The sequence below is a fragment of the Leopardus geoffroyi genome, chromosome C3 (assembly GCF_018350155.1).
Source record: "Leopardus geoffroyi isolate Oge1 chromosome C3, O.geoffroyi_Oge1_pat1.0, whole genome shotgun sequence".
In the NCBI taxonomy this organism is placed as follows: Eukaryota; Metazoa; Chordata; class Mammalia; order Carnivora; family Felidae; genus Leopardus; species Leopardus geoffroyi.
Genome location: NC_059338.1, coordinates 6,389,783 through 6,407,643, shown reverse-complemented (window position 1 = coordinate 6,407,643; position 17,861 = coordinate 6,389,783). Strand labels below are relative to the sequence as shown.

At 49.2% G+C, this 17,861-nt stretch overlaps 1 protein-coding gene across 5 annotated transcripts in view; it reads right to left on the bottom strand.

The window, feature by feature from the left end:
• Positions 1–17,861, bottom strand: part of LOC123586948 (carboxyl-terminal PDZ ligand of neuronal nitric oxide synthase protein) — a 284,322-nt gene that overhangs the window by 241,152 nt on the left and 25,309 nt on the right. Inside the window, exon 1 of one of the 5 annotated variants that reach the window (XM_045456598.1) lies at positions 9,833–9,853. The exons of the other annotated variants lie outside the window; for them this stretch is intronic. The gene's annotated coding sequence lies outside the window, so the exon portion shown is untranslated. Of the gene's footprint in view, positions 1–9,832; positions 9,854–17,861 lie in introns of those variants that run through there. 5 annotated transcript variants of the gene reach the window in all.

Here is a 17,861-nt window from a genome sequence, read left to right as displayed (position 1 = left end):
GTATTCAGAGGCTCACTATATTACCCTCTCTACTTTTGTGTACCTTATAATTTTTTCAAAATAAAATGTCATAAAACAGACTTCCCAAAGACCTACTACATACATAGCACAATGTGACCTTGGAATCTGGAGGGTTTGCTAGTCTTCCCAAAAATTCAATTTAAGATTTATGGACAACCTGTATGGAATAAAAATTAAAACAGTGATTCTCATTTTCTTACATGCCCACCAGATAGTTTATTACACTTTCTAGCATCAGGATTTCTTTTTTTTTTTTTTTTTTTTTAATTTTTTTTTTTCAACGTTCATTTATTTTTGGGACAGAGAGAGACAGAGCATGAACGGGGGAGGGGCAGAGAGAGAGGGAGACACAGAATCGGAAACAGGCTCCAGGCTCTGAGCCATCAGCCCAGAGCCTGACGCGGGGCTCGGACTCCCGGACCGCGAGATCGTGACCTGGCTGAAGTCGGACACTTAACCGACTGCACCACCCAGGCGCCCCTATAGCATCAGGATTTCTAAGCACCATTGAAAGTTCAGAGCACAGTTTCTGGACATTTATTCCATCATCAGAAGGCAATTTTAGGGGCGCCTGGGTGGCTCAGTCGGTTAAGTAGCTGACTCTGGATTTCGGCTCAGGTCATGATCTCAGGGTTTGTCGGTTCAAGCCCCGCGGCAGGTTCTGCACTGAGAGGGTAGAGCCTGCTTGGGATTCTCTCCCCCTCTCTCTCTGCTCTTCCCCCACTCGTGCCCTCACTCTCAAAAATAAACTTAAAAAAAAAAAAAAAAAAGACAATTTTAACAGATATCATGTCTTGCTTTACATCATTTTCATTCTGCTAATTATTGCACACGAGAAAACTGTCCATGAATAATCTCGTCATACTCAATAGGAGGTTCTCTACTTCAACACAATGACCTTAACTGTTCAGGAAGGGGTTACTCCACCCTGACTGTAAACAATTGTTGCCTTATGTCTCCCACGTGGGGACATTATCTGAACAATGATCCCACATCCCTTAACAGGAAAGGGTTCCACTTTCTGAGAAGGTACACACAGTAACAGAAAACTCCTTCCTCTTTAGTAATAACAAGAAAAATTACTAACTTTCGCTGTTATTTTTATTTTCATTTTTTAGAGTAGATCCACTTCATACATGGCAGACACCTCATAACCTCCAGTTTACAAATGCACCCCCTGGGGAGCCTGGGTGGCTCAGCTGGTTGGGGGTCTGACTCTCGATTTCAGCTCAGGTCACGATCCCAGGTCAGGGACTCGAGCTCCGCGTCGGGTTCCGCGCTGAGCATAGAGCCTGCTTGGGATTCTCTTTCTCTCTACCTCTACGCATCTCCCCTCCTTGTGCTCTCTCTAAAATTAAAAAAAAATTTTTTTTAAATAAAAAAACGCAACCACCGAGATGCTCAGATTTTTCGCCCAAAGTGACACAGCTGATAAGTCAGCGTCCTCCTCTGTAAAAGGGAGGAGGCTCACCTGTCACCACCAGCCGCGCCATTCCGAGCACATCACCAGGCCTCAGTTTCCTCACTGGCAGTATGAGGAAGCCGGACTACAGACGCCCTCAAACTCTGATTAGTCTACCCCTTTTCAAACACAGTTTCGTAAATAGAAAGAATCCTCAAGTTCCAAGTCCTTTGGCAGAGAGGCATCTCGCTATACCCCAACACGGCTCCACAGGGATCCTTTGTCTTAACCCCGCAGGAGGAATTCTGCCCTGGAGATGCGGGTAAATAGAAAATTACAGAGCAGGGAGCCTTTTGAGAACGTGTACCCGAGAGAGGAACTCGGGGATTAGAGAACAGAAGCATCGACACTTCTCCAAGAGCCGGAGGAGACAGACAGACTGCGGAGGAGTGTGGTGGGCAGATAAAGGAACTGGGGGGAGGGGGGCCAAGGAGGGGGGGTCTACATGGAGAATGTGCAGAAGCACATGTTAAAAAGTACGAGGGGGGCGGGAGGACCTGAAAGGATTCTCCCCTCCTCTCCTGCACCAGATCGCCAATCTTTCCCTTGTTTCCCCACTCCTAAGGAGCATCACAACTGCACAAATGTCCCCCCCCCTTTGAAGGAACTGCCAACTTGCATAACAATTCCTCAGTTTGTACTCCCTTAAAGCTGCCTTTCACTTTTTCACTGGGCTGAACATGAGCAAAATCACTTCTGTTTCTTTAGGACAGATCCCCAGAAGCAGGAGTTACTTGGCAAAAGGGTAGGAAAATGTTGAAATATCTATATACAGGTGCACATACACACATGTATATAATCAAGCTGTGTTTTTTTCTTTTTCTTTTTTTTTTTTTTTTCCTTTTTCTTTTTTGAGAGACAGAGTGTGAGCAGGGGAGGGTCAGCGAGAGAGGGAGACACAATCTGAAACAGGCTCCAGGCTCCAAGCTGTCAGCACAGAGCCCGATGTGGGACTCAAGCTCAGGAACCGCGAGATCATGACCTGAGCCGAAGTCGGACACTTACCCGACTGAGCCACCCAGGCGCCCCTAATCAAGCTGCTTTCTCAAGGTTGTACCAACTGATGCTCCTACCGGCAGCAGAGGAGACCTTCTATTATTCGTGGACTAGGATCACATTTGTCACCTCGGCCCGTACACCGGCTTATCAGCACGCCCACTGCCTCCGCGATGCCCTCCGTCTCCCATCCAACAAGCCCAGGACCCCCAGCGTATTTCCCTCTCCGAGACTTCAGAGGGCCACTCTAGGCAATTTCCAAATGGCTCCGCAAATCCCCTCACCAACGAGAACACCCTTCCCTACCCTCCCATACCCACAAAGACAAGACAGAGATTCCTCAGCCCTGGCTGTTAAGTGCCCCACGATCCAAGCGAAACCTACAGCTGCAGAACAGAGTAGGGGGACTCACGTACTTTTTGTGCGTGTATAATTTTATTACTTTTTTTTATTTGAATTCCAGGATAGTTCCCACACCGTGTTATATTAGTTTCAGGTGTATCACGCAGGGACTTAACACTTCGATACATTACTCAGTGATCATCGTATGTGTCCTCTTAATCCCCATCACTTATTTCATTTTTTTAATTACTATTATTATTCTCAAGTTACTTAACATACAGCACAGCCTGGGCTTCAGGAGTGGAACCCGGTGTTACATAGGACACCCAGCGCTCATCCCAACAAGTGCCCTCCTTAAGGCCCATCGCCCATTTAGCCCATGCTGCCACCCCCCTATTTCCTGTGCTTTTTAATTTAAAAAGTCACACAAGTAGTTCCTGCTAAGGCTGACTGAACCCTCTTCGCGTTGCCAATTTTTAAATAAAAAATGAACAGCAGCAGTATAAGTTCGTTGCTTATTTTTTGCCATTTGGTGTTTTGTTTTGGTTTTTGGCTTTTCTGAGAATGTGGAGTAAACCCAGCGACGTCAGCTCTATGTAAACAGAAGCTGAAACGCAGGGACATCCCCATACGGTCCTCGGGGACGTGCGGGCACCCAGGCGCGCTGTCTGCGGAGCAAATCCCTCCCTATTACTCAGACAGCACATCGCCCGTGTCGGGCACTGAGCCCAGACCCCGTTTCCAAACTGGAGGAAGGTGAAAACCTCTCTGGAATGTCCGGACCTCCTAATACCTCTCCCTGCCTTCCCTCAGGGGCTAGTGAAATAGCTTCCCCACCCCACCCCTTCATGGACTCCAAACAGACCCTCTTCTGGTTAGGACAGTGAAATGGTCCAGTTTCTAGATTTTTCTTTAAAAGGAGAATATGATGTGAGGGTCCAGAAGTTACTATCCCTACCTCCCAAAATACCCATGACAACATATTACCAGGCAGCTTTTAAGAGACTGATCGGTCACATCATCAAGACAAGGGGCTCCTATGTTGGGGTCCGAGGAATCCCCGTGAACTTTCTCACGGGCTCCATGGACCCCCTGAAATGAGATGCTAGGTTCAGTTCACGAGCAGTTTTCGGAAGAGAGAGGCCAAAGAGCTCATTAGATTTCCACGGGGTCCGTGACTCAAAGGAACCAAGCGTCCACCGGGTATGGAGTCCTGACTCATCCCCAGCGAACCCACACTCGCCCCCACCTCTCGCACAGCCCTGGATACACAGCGCGTGTTCAGGACGTAGGGAGCAAATCCAAAAATATCGAGTGACTCCTCAGAAACCAGTGGTTACACAGAAGGGCTCTACAAATACTGATCAATCACGCAGGAAACACTGGAGGCCAAGGACGGTTTGGGTTTTTGGGGTTTTTTTTTAAATGAAGAGTTGACGGAATATCAGCTAGGCACAGTGCCCACTAAGCAAGCAACTGTCATTGATGAAATAGCTCATTCTTTTGATCTCTATCTTCTCCTAACACCACTGGGAAGAGGGACCCTAGGATGTGCCAGGGCCTGGAAGGCAGAACAACGTTCACGGACTCATGTCTGGCGAGAAAGCGTCCCCTCTCGGATGGGTCTCAGGCTCCCAGGAGGCTGTGAAAACGCCTCCTGTGTTCACATGTACAAGCGCACATACACGTGTATGCACATACGTGCCAGGCAGCTTTATCTGCACAGGACCTTCCCAGAGGGCGGGAAGGGTGCAGCCCCAGCAGCTGTCCTGGGAGAGCCTACAGGGGTCTCCCCGTAGCGGCCCGACAAGGTGCATTCGGGACACCAGCCCCTCTTTTTATTCCAGGAGCACAAGGGCACATTGTTCACCGATGGGTTCGACGACCTGTCTGAAAGGCCAGGAGGGAGGAGGCCAGCAGTCCTGACCTGGAGGGCGACTAGGGCTCCGTGGGGCTCGGGGTCCTGAGCTGCCAGGGCCCACGATGTGTCCGTGGGCTTTCCCATGTTCCCTTCCCTTCCCCTCAAACAAGAAAGATGAGAGTACTAGGTTGCATGAGTTCATACCCCCGTGTCTAGAGAAGGAGAAATCTCATGATGAATTACCTGGCAAGAATTCATCAGTTAAAAAAAAAAAAAAATAGCTACCAAGAAGTTGGCACTGAAGCATCAGACACGGGCTGCGATCCGTTTAAACAGGAGCAAGTAAGTCCACACATGCATCTCGTCGCTACTGGCCGAGACCGATCTGATAAAGACGGGAGCCATGTGTGGAGAAGGGCAGTATCTGGAGAGACAGCCGATGCAAACAGAGCAAAATGCACAAAATGAGCTCCTATCCCCGGGAAACCGAAGCCAGCATTTTCTGATTAGATAATGCCCCCACAATGGATTAATGCTGGCCACACGGGCACTTTCAACGCCTGTCCTCCTCCCTGGCGCTGTGGTCTATAGATCGGCAAGAAGCTGCAGGAGAGCTCGAGAAACTTAAAAATGAAATGGGTTTCACTGTGATGCAGGCACTGGAACGAAGGCTGCCCCTCGTTTCCAAAGCTGATGAAATACACGCTTAACCCGCAAAGAAACTACGGGTCTATGTGGGAACATCAAGACAGCCCTCTGATGAAGCTCTTAGTTGTTAAAGAAGATGCTGGGGGTGGGGGGGCGGCGAGAAGGGTGGCAAGGGGGTGAAGGGGTCTTCACATCACACATGGCAACTTCTGAGACACCCACCTGTCCCGGATCAGCAACCAAGTCAACAAATCAGAATGCTAACGTGGTCAAATCACAAACTATGCCTGCCCTCTGCCTGCCTGGTTGACTTTTTCCCACCTGTCACCTCTGGGACACAAATTCTTTTTTTTAATGCTTTTATTTATTTTTGAAGAGAGACAGAGAGAGAAACAGAGCACAAGCAGAGGAGGGTCAGAGAGAGAGACAGAGGGAGACACAGAATCCGAAGCAGGCTCCAGGCTCTGAGCTGTCAGCACAGAGCCCCACGCGGGGCTCGAACCCACAAACCGTGAGATCGTGACCTGAGCCGAAGTCAGACACTCAACCGACTGAGCCAGTGAGATGCCCCAAGACACAAATATTGTTTAAAGAAACCCCTACAGCTTCTAGTCGCCACTAACTAGAATGGATTTCAAGGTGAAAATACTATGAATTGATCGATCTTATTAAGCTACCAGCCCACCCAAGAACTTTCTAAGCTGTAGCTGGCAGAAATACAGGCCTCAACAATGCCCAAGGGAGAAAGGTTTGCCCTCTCAGGGACACGGCACATGAGAACAGACATCCCATGGGTCAGGGTTAGCTGTTGACGCAAATTCACTGGGCCGCAGCCTATTCCGGAAACTCGGACAGATGATGCAGTCAACTCCCACAAGGCATCAAAAAGCGGTCAACCTCCAAGGCGATCAGCACACTACAGTCCGAGAGTCACAACTACAGTGGGAGATAGTGACACGGGAGCCCGCACATGGAGGTGAGCCCTCACCCAGCCTCCGGAGAAGGGGACGGTGGCTATGTCAGCAGGCCGCACGCTGGAAGCTGGGGCTGCTTGCGGAAGGCTGCAAGATCTCAAAGGGAAGCACCCCTGAAGCCGAGGAACAGGGTACACCCAGCCACGGCGGCCTGAACAGCCTTTGGATAAAAGCCACTTCCAGCTTCTGGATCCTCTCCGCACAGCCGCCCACTTTGCGTATCCGACGCCCGGCCACCAGAGCAAATGCCCACTATTTGCCTCCTGTGATGATGTAACCAACTGGCAATCCCGGGAATAAGGCAGTTTCCTACCAGTCCATTCTTCACGGACGGACCTCACTCAGGACACAACTGGGAAAACGGACCCTCTGCGTGCTTTCTTTCCTCCCCGTTTCCCTCCCGAATCCAAGGATTTCTACGAGTTGCTCTATCAGCCTCTGAAGCACCCTCAGCCTCTCCGCTCCGTGGGTCTCAAACTGGAGTCTGTGCACAAGTCGCCCGGGGGTCTTGATAAGATGCAGACTTGACTCCGTGGGTCCCGGACAGGGCCTGAGAGTCTGTGTTTCTAGCAAGATCTCCAGGGACGTAGAGGCCAGCTCTGCAAACCACACCCTGAGAAGCAAAGCTCCTACCATCCCAAAGAACTCCTAGATAATTCATCTTCCTTGGGCCTCTTCTCCAAAACCTACAACAGTCACCTCTCCCCGAGGCCGCCCAGGCTCCCAACACCTGAGATTCTTATCGTAGACAGAACGGAGGCTCACAGAGATAAAGGAATCTGTCCCAATCACACAACTAGAAAGTCATTATTTGAACTCAGAAAGGGACCAGGTTTAGTCCCAGCAACCTGCTGTATGTACGTCCTCAACGCACTCAGCACCATCTGACATCGGCCTGTGTTTCGTTTGTATGGCTGTTTGTTATTCTCCCTCTTCCCACATCCCCAACACCCAGGCCAGTTTGTAAAGCTCCAAAGGAGCAAGGATCATGTTGGTCTTGTTCGTCGCTAGATCTCCGGTACATAGAAAAATCCCCAGCTCATAGGGGACACTTGAAAATATCTGTCGCGTGAACAAAAGCAAACAAAACAAATTGCTTTTTCTTCCAAAGGGAGACAGAGCAAGAATCTCGGCCGTTCTGGGACCTGCAGAAGGGTCCTCAGTTTCAGTCACGGAGAAGCCTCTCAGGGCACTGTGGCATGGGTTCAGACCAGACACAGACGAACACGACAGAAGCCTCCACCCACCCTGGCAAGAGCTCCCAACTTAGTCACGGGGAAATGCCACAGACACACAAGGCTTAAGCATACTTCGGAAAAAGTATGATGGGCGCCTGGGTGGCTCAGTCAGTTGAGCGTCTGACTCAGGTCATGATCTCACGGTTCATGACTTCGAGCCCCACATCCGGCTCCTCACTGACAGTGTGGAGCCTGCTTGGGATTCTCTGTCTTCCTCTCTCTGTCCCTCCCTGCTCTCTCTCTCTCTCTCAAAATAAACAAACTTAGGAGGAAAGAAAAGAAAAGAAAAGAAAAGAAAAGAAAAGAAAAGAAAAGAAAAGAAAAGAAAAGAAAAGAAAAGAAAAGAAAAAATATAACCAAGTCCAAATAGGACACAACATTCTGAGCACACAGGTCCAGGTGAGACCAGTAGGATTCACATTAGAGCTGGTAAATCAGGGAGGGCTGCAGGAGGAGGGGTTGGGCTAGCAAGGCAAATGATGCACCCAATTTTCCAAATTAATTTTCAAACAGGATACTTGACCAAATGATTGTTTTTTTTTTTTTTTTGTTTCTTTTTTCACAGCTTCTTGGCTAAGATACAGCCCCCAGTCACTCTACCCAACACTCATCTAGGCATTGCTGTGAAAGTGTCCTGGAGATGTGATTAAGGTCTGCAATCCTCCTTAAGGAGGTTACTCTAGATCATCCGGATGAGCCTGATGCAAGCAGTTGAAAGGCCTTAGGAGGACAGCTGCCACCCGTGCCCAAGAGCTCCAGCCTCGGAGCCGACCCTGTGCGTGTGGGACGTGCCCACCTGCCCCTTACAGTAAAGCTTTTCACACGCCTTTCCAACCGGCCCATTTCTCGGGTTGAACCCTGGCTGATACTCCTGCAAAGCGGGGTGATCTTGCCCCGCAGGAGAGCAAACGTGGCCTCTTCCAGCCCGGGGGTGGGGGGGTTAAGGTGGAAGTTCTTTCCATTCATACTAAGTACTGCCTGAAGTGCCTCAACGTCTGGCACATAAACTGAGATTACAGAGGGGTCGAGGAAACCCCATTTGCCACCCCACCACTTGAAACATTCTCCCACTGACTTATGTTTTTCTGCATAAGCTCTAGGTTTTCAAGCTGCCTGTGACAGCATTGCCTTCAGAATAAATCAAAATAAGTCAAAGAATAAAAGTAAGAAAATAAAACAGATTTGTAACTCTCCCGCCTTGGAAGGGCACACGAGAGCAACCAGAGGCAGGAGCTCTACTGTGGCTGCCTCTCCACGGCGGGGAGGATGGGCAGGAGGGAGGAGACGCCTTGGCAGCCTCAGCCCCAAGCACGTTCCACCGTGGGGACGACAGGACTCCACGGGGCCACCCGACACGCCTTTGGACGCTTGAGTCATAGACGTCCCGAGAGCTAAGCCGCAGACTGCCTCCGTCCTGCTGCGACAACCCTTGGTTCCAACAGGAACCAAGACTACCCACACCCTACCTGCTGCCAGCCTCCAGCTCCCTCCCTCCCCCCCCACCAAGGCCACGGACAGGAGAGGCAACAACTCCCTCTCGCCCCCATTTCCGGGCACCCGGAACGCATACTTGTGATCCTGTCGCAACCTGCCTTCTTCAGGGACCCCCATGCCCCCCACCTCCCAACCGGACACCCCCAGCAGGACACGCTGTCCAGACAGCGGAAAAAGCCACCAGCACTCAAGTGAGACACAAGGGAGGGGCCACGTCACCTTCGGAAGGCTACTTCCTCTCTCTGAACGCGAGCATCTCTTCGCTGGAGATCAGAGCAGCTCGCCCTGCAGAGTTGTTAGGAAGAACATAAATACTCTATGTAAAAAGCGGCTGTTTTGTCCTGGACGTGCTCACGGAGCTCACATACGCAGCACACGATACACGCACGCCTGTATTTGAGGGAGTTCTTAGGGGAAACAACGTAACCGAAGCAGTGAAAACCCAAGCAGACACACACATCCTTTTCTGAGAAGTGACAGCTTCATCATGCCATGGACAAAACCGGCCAGCCACCTGTCGGGTGTCCGTCTTTAAAAGTTGTGCACGTGTCAGACCATCCTGGGTGGCGAGCTCTGACAAGTCAGGACCCGAGAGTCCAATTATGTTCCCGACGGTGCAGAGCACGGGCCCAGAAAGTTTCCGACTGACCCAAGAGCTGGACGGGCCCTCCCGAGAGCCACAGGTCTGATCTCGCCAACTTGTTCAGAGAAAAAACCGACAAAACCCAGTGACAAAGGAACTGGAACCCAGAGCCGCCTTGCAAGCTCAGCATACTAGGAACCGGGATGCTCTTACCCCGAGAGGACAACGCAAGCCCCGGCTCCAAGGCTTTCGCCAGCTTCCGCAGATGCCGTGAGGTCCCTCGGTGGACCGTGCCAAGTGCAAACTTTAAAGCACAGCAAGGACAGAGACGCAACCAGTTCCTAGCCCGTCAGAAAGGCAGGCAGGCTGGTGACAAGGAGGCAGCTCCGAGAAGTGTGACTACAGACAGATGGTGGCGGTGAGCTGGAAAATCTAGAACTGCACCAAACACCACTAAAAATAATAGGGATCCCAGAGGAAACCAGGGGCCTGGTGTAGTCGTGCAAGGGGAGGGAGCCCCGGCCTCCAGCGCGAGGCAGCCGGCAACAAAACGCGTCTCCCGTAAATTGCTACTAACTCTCATTGCCATTGACCTCCACCCCGGTAACGGTAACGAGGCTGCGGGGACTACTGCGGCGTGGAAGGCCCACAGCGATCCCCCCAGGCCACCTCCTCCCCTGCCCCCAGCCGCGCCTGAGTCATCTCGAAACACTCCGCACGAGGGGCCGTCTCGGAGCTCCGCATCAACCGAGGGAATGCAGCAGCTTCCGAAGAAGCCTCTTCCATTTTTGGCTGGGACCGCGCTCCTTACATTTGGCAGACATCTACCCCTGCTGACATCATCCGTCGAGAAAGCCTCCGACCGCAGCAACTTTTCCGGCAACCAAGTCACGCCGTTGACGTTACTTCCTCCCGATGCCATTTAAGACCCTGGGATCGTTTTCACACATTTTGGGTCTCTGCATCTTGGACCTGTCCTACTGGTCTTGAGACGAGAGCGCCAGGACTCTTGAAGAGGTAGACCAGTTCTCCGGGAGGGATCTTGTCTCTTCCAAAAAATGAGACCTGTCGCAGGTCAACGAGCGCCACGGTCAGAGGCAGTCAGCAGACGCGGCGCCGGTCACGCCTGGGTCACCAGAGACCAAGGACAGGGAATGTGGGAAGTTCACTGCCAATCTAGACCCGCTACTCTGAGCAACCCCTCTTCTCCAGTGGCTCCCACGTTCTCTCCCGCACACTCTCTGTTCTCTCCCGCAGACCCACCAGGCAAGTTCCCGCTCCACGACCTTTAGTGGTCACTCGCGCCTTTTGACCAAAACGCTCGAGTCCTGGCTAACCTCAGAGAAGCCCCCTGACCAGCCTACAGCAGCAACCCAGTCATATGCTCAAGACATTCTGTGTCACGTTACCCAGTTTCACTTCCTTCAAACCACTCATCATCGCCTAAAAATATCTTGCTTACTCTGTCTCACCCCACAAGTTGTAAGTGGTTTAAAGACGGGAGAACGAGTCTGTCTCGTTCACAACTACATCTCCAGTGCCTGGAAAGTACTCAGCATAGAGCGGATGTTGGGGGGGGGGGGGGTAAAAAAATCTGTTAATTGAATGAATGTCAGTGAATGATTTAATGGGGAGACAGCAGGCCCTGGGATCAGACCCGCCTGGGTTCAAACGCCAGCCCGGCTCTTTATTAGTGCCGTGACCTCGAGAAAGTCACCTTATCCAAGATCGCACAGCTGGTAAGGTTTCAAGATGTATGCCACGGGGTGTGGATGAAAATTAAGTTTTAGGATTTTTAAGTATCAGGACTCCAGCTTCTAAACATGCCTAACAGACACTAAGTCGTGAGAGGACATTAGTGGTAACCTTGACTCATTTGATAAAGCTGGTGGCGGTGGCGGTGACAGCAGTAGCCTACGCCGTAATAATGACAGGCCATTGGCACCTCAAGATAGCATCTGTTACCATTTTCAACTTCTGCTAAAAGAAGGAGGCAGCGCGACAAAGCGGCACTGGCATGGTCAGAAGACCCTGACTGGAGTCTCCAACTTGACAAGGCATTCCATCACCGATAACAGCAGGTGCAAAGAACAAACGAGATGGTAGAGTTACATGAAGCACTTTCTAAACGCGAAGGCACGATATTTATGAGTATTAGCAATATTAAAAATGTTCTCGTCCCCAGTTTAACATTCCTCACACCCTGGGAGGCAGCGCTCACTTCCCTGGGCAGGTTAAGAGTTATCTGGCTAGGGGCGCCTGGGTAGCTCAGTCGGTTAAGCGTCCGACTTCGACTCAGGTCACAATCTCGCGGTCCGTGAGTTCGAGCCCCGCGTCGGGGTCTGGGCTGATGGCTCGGAGCCTGGAGCCTGCTTCCGATTCTGTGTCTCCCTCTCTCTCTGCCCCTCCCCCGTTCATGCTCTGTCTCTGTCTCAAAAATAAATAAACGTTTAAAAAAAAAAAAAAGAGTTATCTGGCTAGTGAACGTACACTCGGACAAGCACAGTGGTGTGTGAATTATTCAGGGCAAAACCTCGCTCTAAACAGCACAGCACAGGCTCAAAGAATGCAGTCACCCCTCATCACCTGGGGAAACATCAGGTAGCAGTTAGCTTCTCAGAGAAGAGGAAAGCATCGAGTACAGGGCAGTGGAGGTCCAGAGACTCAGGTTCGAATCCCAGCTATCCCATAACCGGCCAAGTGATGCTGGGAGGTCACAGACCATCTCTAGGTGCCTAGCGTTTCAAAGGCCCTTAAATATTTGCAAACAGAGCAACGGGCCCCTTTTCCATCAAAGAGACTATAGCCTCTTTGGCTGGAGGTGGTGAGGAGAGAAGACAGAGCCAGATTACAAGAGCATCATCATCCACACCGGCAAGCCATGTGACGAATGGTGTTCCAGGGAGCGAACTTGGGTTGCTCCCTCAGCAATCATGGGCCTCGGGGTCTTGGTGGGAGGCTAAACCACTGAATCAAAACCAGAACAAACTCCAGTCCCTCCAGGACCATCCCTCTCATGTACGAGGATAGGAAAATCAAGTTTAATAGAGACTTCTCATTTGACAACACTTTTCAGAAATTCACCTCCTCGGAGCCACATTTATGCGAATTCTTCTTTTGTTGAAGGCTTTACCATCGAAAACACAAAAGTAGAGCGAGAGCACAAATGAACGAACTCCCAGGAACTCTTCACCAGCTTCGGTCACCCCCAGCTCAGGGCCACTCTGGTTTCATCCATACCCACCTGCTTCCTCTTTAACCCTTTATCATTTTTAATTTTTTTTAATGTTTGTTTATTTTTGACACACAGAGAGACAAAGCATGAGCGGGGGAGAGGCAGAGAGAGAGAGGGAGACACAGAATGCGAAGCAGGCTCCAGGCTCTGAGCTGTCAGCACAGAGCCCGATGCAGGGCTCAAACTCACAGACCGCAAGATCATGACCTGAGCCAAAGTCAGACACTCAGACGACTGAGCCACCCAGGTGCCCCAAGCCCTTTATTTTATTTTTTTAAATTTTTTTTAATGTTTATTTTTGAGAGAGAGAGAGAGCGACAGAGCATGAGCAGGGGAGCGGAAGAAAGAAGGGGAGACACAGAATCCGAAGCAGGCTCCAGGCTCCAAACTGTCAGCACAGAGCCCGATGCGCGGCTCGAACTCACAAACTGTGAGATCATGACCTGGGCCAAAGTCAGATGCTTAACCGACTGAGCCACCCTGGCGTCCTTGGTTATGTCCCCTCTAATGTTGTCTGGCACTGCTGATCACTACCTGGATCACAGAGTTTACCAAGTATAATAAAATAGTAATGATTTCATCATTCCTTCATTTCTTAGCTATACTTCTGTACAGAGAAACTCCCCTCTTCCCTACACCAGCTCTCTGGTCATCCTAAAGCACCATTTATAAAATGTTTGTGTTCATTACTTTTCCAGTTTTCAAAACAATGAGCTAATTTCAAAGCATCCTACAAAAGTGATGGATGTTCATCCTTATCATTATAAACTCCGGTATTTAGTCCCGTGTGATAGGTTTCAATCTACTGCAGTATCATCCCTAATGATGCTCCAGGTGTGCTCTCTTGGGCCAATGGGAGCCTCTTCAAGTTGGTTCCTGGGTCTTTTTTAATTTTTTGGTTTTCTTTTTTTACATTTATTTATTTTTGAGAGACAGACCGTGAGCAGGGGAGGGGCAGAAAGAGAGGGAGACCCAGAACCCAAAGCGGGCTCCAGGCTCCAAGCTGTCAGCACAGAGCCCGATGCGGGCTCGAACCCACAAACCGCGAGATCATGACCTGAGCCGAAGTCGGACGCTCAACCGACTGAGCCACCCAGGCGTCCCCAGATTTGAAAGCAGCCATTTCTCCAAAGAGCCCTGATCCCTTTTAATAGAAAATGGTATTTGGCAATCATGATCTGGACACCAAGAATGCTCACTGTCCTGGTTTCTTGGCCTTGCCAGTGGACAAGGCTAGAACATATTTTAATAATGAAATGCTTCATGAGTTCATACTTCACATCCAATTCAAAATCAGGACGGTAGGGATTTTACTTGACCTCATTGTTCGTACGTTAGTGTTTTCTTCCCACCAACGTAATTGTTCTCTCTATCCCACCACAAATATAAAGGATCTCAGAACACCACCACCAACACCACCATCACCAGTGATATTAAAAAAAAAGTCTACAAAAGTCTATTTTCTGCACGTCTGGTATCTTTATGGTATGCACCACCAACAATGCACAATCAAATCACTGTGTTTTATAGCCAGTTGGCAGGGTTCCTCGCTTTCTCTCTGCAGGTTATGCCAACTAGCTCGACGCAGCGAGATTCACTTGGTTTTCTCAGGGATTGCTTCATTTTTAAATTTAAACAGAAAAGCATGTTAAGAATTTACACAATTCCAACTTCAAACTAGCAAGGAATCTTGAGAGAAGACAAAGTTTTATTCCTTTTCCCTCCAGGCTGTTTCTTTTCTCCTAAGAGATTTAAAAAAAAATTAAACGATAATTAAAGGTTTTTTTTATATTTATTTATTGAGAGAGAGAGAGAGAGCACGCGTGAGCCAGCATAAGCAGGGGAGGGGCAGAGAGAGAGGGAGACACGCACAACGTGAAGCAGGCTCCAGGCTCTGAGCTGTCACAACACAGAGCCTGACACGGGGCTCGGACTCCCAAACTGTGAGATCGTGACTTGAGCTGAAGTCGGACGCTCAACCGACTGAGCCCCCCAGGCACCCCAACATTTTAAGTTATCAGTACACCCAACATGGGGCTCAAACTTACAACCCCGTGATCGAGTCGCACGCTCCACTGACGGAGCCAGCCGGGAGCCCCCACCATTTTTTTTTTTTTAATGTAAATAAATACATACTCTCTCTCGTTTCAGATAAATTACCTTGCCCTTTTGCTCAATAGATCTGAGAGATGGCTGCATTACAGATACGCCCTGGATTCCTTTCTTCAGCTTCATGTTCTCCATCATGTGGAGCCACCATAGTTAATCCTCACAGTGCTGCTCCAGGGAAGGGCGGGTGGGTCATGGTCGGCTATTCCAGAATGAGCCACTGGGCGCCCCGGTGTTTTGTTTCTTTGTTTTAAGAGACAGTGCACATGCACGGCATGAGCAGGGGAGAGGGGCAGGGGTAGAGACAGGGGCAGGGCTAGGGGAGAGGGGCAGGGGAGAGAGGGAGACAGGATCCCAAGCAGGCTTCATGCTCAGCACAGAGCCCAACGCGGGCTCGATCCCACCACCCTGGGATCATGATCTGAGCCGCAATCAAGAATCGGACGCTTAGTGGACTGAGCCACCCAGGTGCCCCCAAAGGTCTATTGTTGACCAGCCTAAGAACAGAGACCTCTGCCACTGGGGAGACGGGAAGCATTTAGGATGGCCCACCCGTGAAAAAGAGCCATGAAAGACAAGCGCAGAATACCAGCCCCCAGTGAGAAAAGTTTCAAAAAGATACCTTTTATTGTAGCAACGAAAACTATAAGGCACTACAAGTCAATTCAACAAAAGGCAGATGAAAAATTCAAAAACTATACAATTTTATTAAAAGACATTAATGAAGATCTAAAGAAAGAGATATGCCATATTCATGAACTGGAAGACTATCATAAGGATGTCCGTAATCGCCAAAATTATTCTAGAAGCTCAGTTTAATTGTGATTAAAATAAGGATCTTTACATCAGTGTTTCCTTTACTGGTATTTTTTTTTTTTAACATTTATTTATTTTTGAGAGAGACCAAGACAGAGCTGGGGATGGGCAGAGAGAGAGAGGGAGACACAGAAATCGCAAGCAGACTCCAGGCTCTGAGCTGTCAGCATAGAGCCGGACGCAGGACTTGAACTCACGAACTGCGAGATCGTGACCTGAGCGGGTCGGATGCTTAACCCACTGAGCCACCCAGGATCCCCTGCTGGCATGTCTTTTTGTCTTAAGTAAGCTCTATGCCCAACGTGGGGCTTGAACTCATGCCCCCAAGATCAAGAGTCATCTGCTGTGTACGGACTGAACGAGCACACCCCTGATTTGTTTTTTGGGGGGTTGAGATTTTTAAAGAATTTACTCAACTGGGGCGCCTGGGTGGCGCAGTCGGTGAAGCGTCCGACTTCAGCCAGGTCACGATCTCGCGGTCCGTGAGTTCGAGCCCCGCGTCGGGCTCTGGGCTGATGGCTCGGAGCCTGGAGCCTGTTTCCGATTCTGTGTCTCCCTCTCTCTCTGCCCCTCCCCCGTTCATGCTCTGTCTCTCTCTGTCCCAAAAATAAATACACGTTGAAAAAAAAAAATTAAAAAAAAAAAAAAAAAAAAGAATTTACTCAACTAATTCTAAAACTCTATTGAAAGAGCAAAGTCCCACGAATTATCAAGACCATAAGGTTGGGAATCATCCTACCGAATGACAAGACTTATAATTAAAATAGATGTTCCGGGGCATCTGGGTAGCTCAGTCGATTAGGTAACCGACTCGGGATTTAGGCTCAGGTCATGATCCCAGGGTCGTGGGGTGGAGCCTGCTTAGAATTCTCTCTCCCCCTTTCTCTGCCCCTCCCCTACTTGCACTTTTGCTCTCCCTCAAAATAAACATTAAAAATAATAATAAATGTTCTAAAGGAAGGAGAGACAAAGAGACCGGGAAAACAGAGCAGGAAGCCTTGAAACCAACCTCTACATTTTACAGACACTTGATATAGGACAGCAGCGGTGGAGCAAAAGTAGTGAATAGACCGACTAACACGGTGCCAGGGAAACTGGTTATCTACATGGAGGAAAAAATAAAATTAGACTCCTATTTCAAGCCATGCATAAAAATAAATTCTAGAGCTAAATGTGAAAGGCAAAGCTTATAAAACTTAAAGCTATAGAATGGCACCATTATGATCTCCGAGTACAGAGAATTTTTTTAAAAGACAAAGCATATGTGAAAAGGAAAAGATCAATACATTTTATATTAAAACATAAATCTTTCATGCATCAAAAGATACCACAAGGATGGTGAAATGACAAGCCAGCGTAGGAAAAGAGAGTTGTAATACGCATAACCGAGCTCAGCATGCAGATAAAACTTCTACAAGTCAAGAAGGCAAACTCTGAAGACTCCGCTGAAAAACAGACAAGAGATAGGAGCATACACCTCACGCGGGGAAAAAAAAAAAAAGAGAGACGAAACAGAAGAGCTGATGCTGACTAGTGATGAAGGAAATGCAAATTCTGAAAGCTAGCTCACATCCAGCATATTTGGCCAAAAAAAAAAAAAAAAAAAAAGTTAAGGCTAAGAAAACCAAGTGTGAGCATGGGTGTGAGGCAACTCACAAGTACACGCTGCATATCAATTCACCTCCCTCCAGCAATCTTAACGATATTTCACAAAGCGGATAGCTGTGTGATCTTGCATAAGTCACCAAACTTATCCAAAAGGGAGCTTCAACCGGTAAAAAGTCAAGAAGAAGGAACAGATGACCTCAAAGAACACAAGAATCTGCCACGTGTCCATGTCTGCCTCTGGCCAGGTTCAGGTTCAGGACAGGCCCAGGACATGCCTGCAGAATCAAGTCAGGTGCTCAGTGGATATTAAGCCATCCATCCATCAACAAGACCGTTTATGGTTAGCCCTAACAAGCACAATTAGGGACTGGTTCTCTAACTCTGTTTTATGGGTTTTGTGGGCTCCAGGGGAAGAATAAATCAAGCATGAGTTTACCAAGTCTGGCCCAGCACACACCGCCAACGTTTAAATGA